Raw genomic sequence first — 9,344 nt, 5'->3', positions numbered from 1 at the left:
TATATATATATATATATATATATATATATATATATATATATATATATATATATATATATATATATATATATATTTGTTTTGCAAGATTTTTTATGTGAAATCGTGTGTTGAAAGAGATGTTGTTGTACTTGGGGATGGTCATATTGCCAGTTTAGCCAATAAAAACACACGCACTGTATATTTGGTGTTAATTTTTTTTTTTTTTTCAGCTTTATATTACATTAATCTTAATCTTAATCTTATTTCGGCCAGAGTTCTTTCGTCACACTTCTGTGACCTCATCAGTGGTCCTTTGTTTCCTTCTTTCTTATGTGTGTCTCGGCTAAACTGGCAATATGACCATCCCCAAGTACAACAACATATATATATATATATATATATATATATATATATATATATATATATATATATATAGCCACTCCTGCGCCTATATATATATAAAATCGGACAGACAGATAAGCTACATATATACTCAGACATATAATACATATGTGTACGGATGTATATGTTTGGGTAAAATTGAATTCAAGTACAATATTGTATAATATTGTATGATATAATATTTATAGTTCTACAAATATATGTATATATGTATGCGTACATAGATGCGAGTGAGAGAATTCCTTGAGTGCGTGTCTGTATGCGCGCCTGCGTGTCACTGTACAGGTGTGCGCGTATGCACGCCTCCGCGTGCTTGAATGGGTGTACGCACTTGTAAACGTGTGTGTGTGTGTGTGTGTGTGTGTGTGTGTGTGTGTTTAAATCGAATTTCTTCCGGAAAGACATTAATGTCTAAACAGATTTCGTGATATTTCAGATAATCTTGAGTAATAAAAGGATTCATCGATAAAACATGGCGGTTGTAATGAAATATGGTTTCCACCCTTCTACCCAACTCCTTAATGACACACGTCTCTACAAGCACATACCCTTTCTCACTATAACTTCTATCAATGATCTACTAAGATATGATCATTTTGTAGTTGTTGCTATTGTTGTTGTTGTTATTATTATTATTATTATTATTATTATTATTATTATTATTATTATTATTATTATTATTATTACATTCATCGCTATATTACTAATTTTAAATCGGTTAATATTTACAATATAACTTCAATAAAATAGCGTTATTTAACCTTAGCGCTGCTTTTTCTTTGTTTGGTATTATTGTTGTTGTTGTTATTATTATTTTTATTATTATTATTAGTAGTAGTAGTAGCAGCAGCAGCAGTAGCATCGTCGTTTTTGTTGCTGTTTTTTTATTGTAATTAATGTGGTGAACTGCTAGAATCATTAGAGCGTCGGACGAAATGCTAAATGTCTTTTCTTCCGGCTTTTCACGTTCGGAGTTGAAATTCCACCGGGATCTATTTTGTCTTTCATCCTTTGGAGTCGAAAAATGAAGGATGACTCAAATACTGGGGTTGACATAATCGACTTCCCCACCTTCTCCATAAAATTGTTTTCCTAGTGCCAAAATTGGAAACAGTTGTTATTATCATTAATATTATTATCGTTTTGAAGGCGGCGAGCCGGTAGAATCGTTAGTACGCCGAGCGAAATGCTTAGCGGTATGTCGTCTGCCGTTACGCTCTGAGTTCAAATTCCGCCGAGGTCGACTTTGGCTTTCATCCTTTCCCGTTCGATAAATAAAGTACCAGTTACGCACTGGAGTCGATCTAGTTGACTTAATCCCTTTGTCTGTCCTTGTTTGTCCCCTCTATGTTTAGAAATAAGAACCGTTATCGCGACAGGAAAAATGCTTATTGGCATTTCGTCTGTCTCTACGTTTTAATTCCGTTGAGGTTGACATTGCTTATGGTCGATAAAGTAACAATTGAGCACTGTGGTCGATGTCGTATAGACCACCTGCTGAGAGTTGTACCAAAACAACTTGAGTAATGAATTATTATAGAAATACCTAGAAGTCGTTCGAATTCCTGATGGTACAAGTCGAGTTACGACGAGCATTGAATATTTGTGATATCTATTCTTAATATTATGAAATTACGATTCCTTTTCATTGAGAGTTAGTAACACTTAAAGCCAGGCTTATATTCTCTTTCTTCTGATTAATGAACATTTGAATACATAAAGAACTTTTTCCGTAAGTCCTGCAGTAAATCCTCATCTACCTGAATGACATAAATTTATCACTTTCACCCATTTCAGTTACATTCCAAACTCTAACTCGCATTAACTAATATGTCAACTAACCAAAGCACGCCTGAATGCAATATAAGGCGGAAAGCTGGCAGAATCGCTGCCACACCGGTTTTTCGGTTCAGCGACGTTTCGTCTGTCCTTACGCTCTCAGTTCAAATGCTGCCGAGTGTACCAGTTGAGCACTGGGGTCGATGTAATCGACTAGCTCCCTCCCCCTATGTTACTGGCCTTGTGCAAAAAATTTGAACCTCATATGTTATACTGACGAAATGTTATACTGACGAAATACATGACAAAAATATGACAAAAATATTTCCATCTTACCTGCTAACAAATGTTTTTTCATTGGAATAAAAATTCAAATTAGCGTGAAATCTAATCTTTCCATTTACTGTAAAATTAATTATCATTTCTTTGAAATTTTCTCCCTTTATCGATTGAGCATTGTGATCGATGTAAAAGTGATTAACGATTAAGGCTTAGCTTTTGTTTTATTTCTAAACCTAGTCAATAGAGCCAAATTTCACTCAACTCAAAACCTATCTCTAATTAACGATCGAAGAAAATATTGAGCAATATAGTTTTCCATACGAGAAAAAGAGTTAAGATGGTCACCAGTAGTATGTCTTTGATTATAAGCTGACCTCGGATTAAACCGAAAATATCAATAATAATAAATTCACTGCAGGGAGTCTATACGGTATGTTAGTTGACATTCGTATTTCGGTAATCAATATATATATATAAATCAGTTTTACGTTGAGGTTTAATGTTTAATTTTTAGAATATTTTATACGTTATTCAGCAGCACACCGTAGCGTATTTAGATTTAAACATTAAAGATTCAGATGTACAAATATCTGCTATCTACCAAGAGCCTTTCTAGCCAAGTCAATACGTGAACGACAAAAATGACACCACTTACCTTCAGACACTTTTGAAGTTACCTTTCACGCTCGATATCCTTGCTGGAGTAATCTTTCCCATCAACATAATCTAAACCAATAACCACTATACTAGCAATTGTATTGATTAGCAATTTTGAATATGTTTCGAATATACAACGGCAAATACAAGTGTAAGCACAAACCTAATAGCTATAATTTCACAAATTATATTCTAGACAACACCGATATTACACTTTGAAGCAAAAACCGATAATATAATAACAATCGCTGAAACAGTTTATAAATAATCAACATGAGCGCATGCGCTACTGTGTGGCAGGGGGGTTCGCTTTGCAACTATGTGATTTCAAGTTCGATTCTACCTTGTTAACAGTTTAGGCAGGTATTTTCCTTTTTTACCAAAGACTTTGGATGAAATTTGGAATAGGGAATATGTGTACAAGCCTATTAAAAATTGGCCGTTCCGTTTCTTGTATCATAGACATAACCACTTGTCGGATCTAATGCTACACATACATCTTGGGTGATTTTGCTGGTTTCCACTACGTTGAGAACATTTGTGCTTGGTCTCGTTTCTGATGATAACTTACTTCCTCTATTTCTTCAGCCGGGAACTGAAATCGCTAATGGGTGCCATATCTTCTCCTCTGATTAAACCAGTAAAATAAACAATAACAAAATTAACCGCTAAACATTTCTGAGACGATCTATCAAGAGTGTTTATTCCTTCTTAAAAACTGAAAGTCAAACATAGCCAAAAGTATTCGAGAAATAAGTATGAATCAATCAGTAACGGTTTCCTGGTTAATATTTTACTCCTGAAGGAATGGGTAACACATCATTTATACATTAATTTGTTAAAATATAATTTAATTGCGTATTCATATGAATAATGATGTTTTGTACCGTAGAAACATCTGTAGAAGATGGATAGATAATGCAAAACAGGTGAAAATTTATACTTTTCTGCTTTTTATTCAAGTTATAAGCAAATGAATAATGAGAATATGAACAGTTACCGTTCATGCAGCATATTAGTATTACAACTGACTTCAAAAATATGAATTGCAAGCGTAGTTCTATTCTGATCATGAAACTCTTGTTACCTTAGTAAATAATGACATTTCAAAGCGATGGTAGCAAACGGAGACAAGGGCAGTTAACCATTGATATTAAACCAAAGATAAAACACTTAAAAGAATAAAATAATACTAAATGATACACAACCACACTCACACAGTTGTGTACTTTTGCAAACACTAATGAACATACAGAACGGATGGGGACAAACATTAGTACACACACAAGCAAACATATAAATACATGCACTAAAACATGCATATACATACAATATAAATAGAAATAAACACATATAAACGTTTACATCCGAATATCGGTTGCAAATACGCACAGGGTGTCGGTCTTCGATATATTTTATACATAAAGAGAAAATCTTATATTAATACTTACAGTTAAAACACTGATATAACAATATAACCGTGTTCTGGTTATTTGATGAGCAAGCATTCCTTATCTGCTCTGATTTGTAAATACGATGAATAGTATGCATATTTGCAGACATGTAAACATAATTTATTATACACTGAAATTATTATTGCATGAGGACGGCAGCGAAACGGCCGTAATCCTAATGATGACAAGTGGTTGAATGAATATATTTACCACTCGTACCACCTGAATTTGTATAGTATACATACCCCTCATAAAATATTCTCATCGATCGAATCTCCTGGATTTCATCTGTATAGAGCTATGTCTTGTACTGCTCTGTATTAAATAACTTTGTGTTCTGCTAGCCGAATTGTCTAGAGGAGCTTTCTGTGAAAACCACACGATTCAATGAATTCATATAGTACTCTACAAATCTGAAATCGACATTAGGAAGAATGAGAAGTTACTACATTTTCTGTTAATTTCGCAAATGAAGCAGAACAGGTAAGCATCTGTTACAATCGACCCTATAACACGTACAGACAAACACACATGCTCACACGCATATATATGTGCGGGAGGGTTGCGTGTGTGTGTATGTGAGTGTTTATTATATGTCTGTGTATATATGTGTCTATATGTATACACTTCTATGTGCATGCCCAAGTATGTATATGCCCGTGTATGTGTGTGTGTTTGTATGTGTGGGCATACACATGTATATAAAGGTGTGTATGACTGCAATATTCATACATTTACGTACAACTATATGAAGAATATACTTGTTATTTCGATAATTGTCTTTCCCAGTTTCTTTGTTTTTATACGTACGAACACATCGACAAGAACACATATAAATATATACAGAGAGAGAGAGAGAGAGAGAGAGAGAGAGAGAGAGAGAGTGAGAGAAAGCGAATGAGTAAATGAGAAAGAGAAAGAGAGATCATAGAGTAATAACATTATGTTTCATTTTTATTTCTTTCTTACCCTCATCTCTGCCATCACCCATGTCACTTCAACTGACTTTAATCTCCTTTTCTTTTTGCTTACAACAAATATTTCAATTTGTGTCAGAGATCAGGAACTATACTGTTGGAATTTGCTTGTTTCCGGTACAAGAAATTAATGAATGGAAGAAAATGTAAAAGATTCCTTATGATAAAAGCTACTGGAATTGTTCTTTATTCCTGCACAAGACAATTATTTCTGGTTGCATGCGAATAATTGCATTTGTAGGTAAGGACAGTTCTGTATTGGAAAAGGGAATAGAAAGAAAGAAAGAAAGAAAGGAAGAAAGGAAGATAGAAAGAAAGAAAGAAAGAAAGAAAGATAGGTAGATAGATAGAGAGAGAGGAGCGAGAGAGTGTGTGGGAAGAGAGAAAGTGTGTGAGAGTTGTGAGGTGAGATTACAATAAAGAAAGGATTAAAAAGGAAGAGAGAGCCAATGAGATGGGATAAGAGGTATGTAGAAAGTTGTACAAAGACAATTATATGGTATATACTTATTATTTCTATCCAATGTTAAGATTGTTGCTACACGTGTACATATATTAATGGAGAAACATATGCGTACAAAAATGTTAACGCAAGCACACACACATGCACACGCACATGCACACACATACACACGCATATATATATATATATATATATATATATATATATATATATATATATATATATATATATATGTATAGATGTATGTGTGAATCTAATACACGCACTCACACACGTGCATGCCAATTTGTGTATGTATGTATGCAAGTATGTTTGAATATATATATATATATATATATATATATATATATATATATATATATATATATATATATATATATATATATATATATATATATATAAGTATAAGGTAGGCACACGCACACTCGCACACACAGACATATATAGATATAGATGTATCTTTATAAGCGTATATATAACGTAACATGGTTTCACTCTGGTGTGAATTGCAATTAAGCAAACATCGTACCGAATACTCGCACGTAGAAAGAAATAACATTATTTTTCAAAGCTGAATCTGGGATTGTCGCTACTCAGTGTTTCATGTTGCCGCTCTTCAAGTGGCATACACATAATCCGTATAAATACACACACGCATATATATATATATATATATATATATATATATATATATATATATATATATATGCGTACGAATGTATACTCACACTCTCAAACAAATATATTTCTGGTTTAAAGAAGTTCACAAACAGGCGCAGGAGTGGCTGTGTGGTAAGTAGGTTGCTTAACAACCACATGGTTTCGGGTTCAGTCCCACTGCGTGGCACCTTTGGCAAGTGTCTTCTACTATAGCCTCGGGCCGACCAAAGCCTCGTAAGTGGATTTGGTAGGCGGAAACTGAAAGAAAGCCGTCGTATATATATATATATATATATATATATATATATATATATATATATATATATATATATATTTGTGTGTGTGTGTGTGTGTGTGTTTGTGTGTATTTCTCTCTCTATCTGTCTCTCTGTCTGCCTGTCTGTCTCTCTCTGGCTTTATAGAAATTGAACTTACATTTATTGCAGTCCAAATCAACTTTTCCAAGAGAATTTTTGTCACTTCCGGTCTAACTTTCAGCTTATAGATGTACATTAACCATGGTCTTCCTTTGCTTCTCCAGGTATCATACAGCTGGTTATACATAAGGGCATTTGGAATTCTGTTGTCACTTGTTCCGACAAGCTCACTAATACATCTTAACTGTAAATACGAAGGAAAGGATTCAATTTACCAATTTCACATTTAGAGAATTGGTCTGACTTTAAAATTTTGTCATTCAGGTAGTATTCATAAATACTCAATGTTGTCATTAAAGTTATAAATATTCAGAAGTCAACCTTGTTCCTTCTCATCAATGCCATGTATCTTGTGATAACTTTATTTCCATATTTGCATTTCCTATAAGTGGTAAACATCAAAATTACCGTAAGCAAGCTAACAGAACATTTATAAATAATTAATGAAAAAAACGGAACTTCTCCCTTCAACTCAACCTTCATGTGATTCATACGTGGTGCCTGTCTCAAATTGGCATTAAAATAAGGTTGAGCAAAATAATATATGAGTTTTGTACACACACACACACACACACACACACACACACGCATGCACGCACGCACATACACAAACACACACACACAGCACACACACATAATCCACCAAAACACACACACTCGAGAAAACAAATACAAACCAGCTATCACTTGTGTATGTCTGATTATAATATAAATATATAAATTTAGGCGCACTCAGGAGAACCATGTGGCGTAAACCAGGACCGGGTTCAAAAGAAATGCATTCTATTGGGCCCATCGCCGTTGCATTGTGTCAGTTACCATTTCTGTGCTATCTATTTGATTCATATTAATGTGTATATTACACATATTTTTTAATTACCGTAATCTCTCAACTATCGCGGGCGTTACATTCACCACCCCACGCGATAGGTCAAAATCCGCGAAGCAGAAACAGTATTGTACTGTATATTTTTAGTTATTATTTTAACAATTTGTCTATATTTTGTTTATTATAAATGCATAACAACAACCACAGAGGAATCGACGTATGCTTAAATAATAAACTGCGATAGATGAACCGCGAAAGGTGAACCGAAATGTCGTCAGGACAAAAAAGTATGAAAATTCTATTGTATGTATGTATGTATGTATGCATGTATGTATGTGTGAATGTATGTATGTACAGAGGCAGAGAGAGAGAGAGAGAGAGAGAAAGAAGGAGAGAGAATGAAAGAGAGAGAGAGAGAGAGAAAGAGAGGGTGAGAGAAAGAGAGGGTGAGAGAAAGCGAGGGTGAGAGAAAGAGAGAGAGGTATGTATAAGTAGGATAAGATAAAACCATTTGTCTTTTACTTAGTTGCATTCGTATATCTAAATATACACCCAAGATATATTATATATATGTGCGTGTGTGTTTGTGTGTGTGTGTGTGTGTATTTAACGTATAGAAATTGATATATATATATATATATATATATATATATATATATATATATATATATATATATATATATATATATATATATATATATATATATATATATATATATATATATATATATATATATATATATATATACATATATGTATGTATATACATATGTTTGCACGATTCTGTGTCTTGCTCTGTATATATTTGTATATATATATATATATATATATATATATATATATATATATATATATATATAACTATGTAGAACAAAAACTATACTATAATAACAATACAATATGTATATGATATATACAATATATATATATATAAAGAGAGAAAGAAAGAAAGAAGAAAGAGAGACAGACAGACAGAAAGAGTGAGAGAGGGGCGAGGCGTATATATGTAACCAACATGTTTTAATATCTGTCTTTTTGTTGTTTCTTTTTGTTTTTCTTTTTCGTGTATATACATAAGCATACAGCATGTTATCAGGCCAGAAATATATGAAACAGCTTTAAAATATGATGCCAAAATAAATTTCGTGCAAAGGGAAATAGAGAAAATATATATTAGAATTAGCTTCACCGAAATAGTCTTCATAAAAATAACAACAAAATCAATATTGAACTAGAGAAAACCTAGATGGAATAAAATAGATAAATAATGTATATAAATATATGACAGAAGGGAAAATTAGATATTTTAATAGCTAACGGCTTCGAAGAAGGTTGATTTTTCAAATCTTGAAAGAAATAACATTGGTAAATTATGTCCCATTAAATATATAAATGCCTACCGTCATTTATGTATAATACATACAT

Source organism: Octopus bimaculoides, chromosome 16 (genome assembly GCF_046866305.1).
Source record: "Octopus bimaculoides isolate indiv1 chromosome 16, ASM4686630v1, whole genome shotgun sequence".
Lineage (NCBI taxonomy): Eukaryota > Metazoa > Mollusca > Cephalopoda > Octopoda > Octopodidae > Octopus > Octopus bimaculoides.
This window is presented reverse-complemented; position numbering follows the sequence as displayed.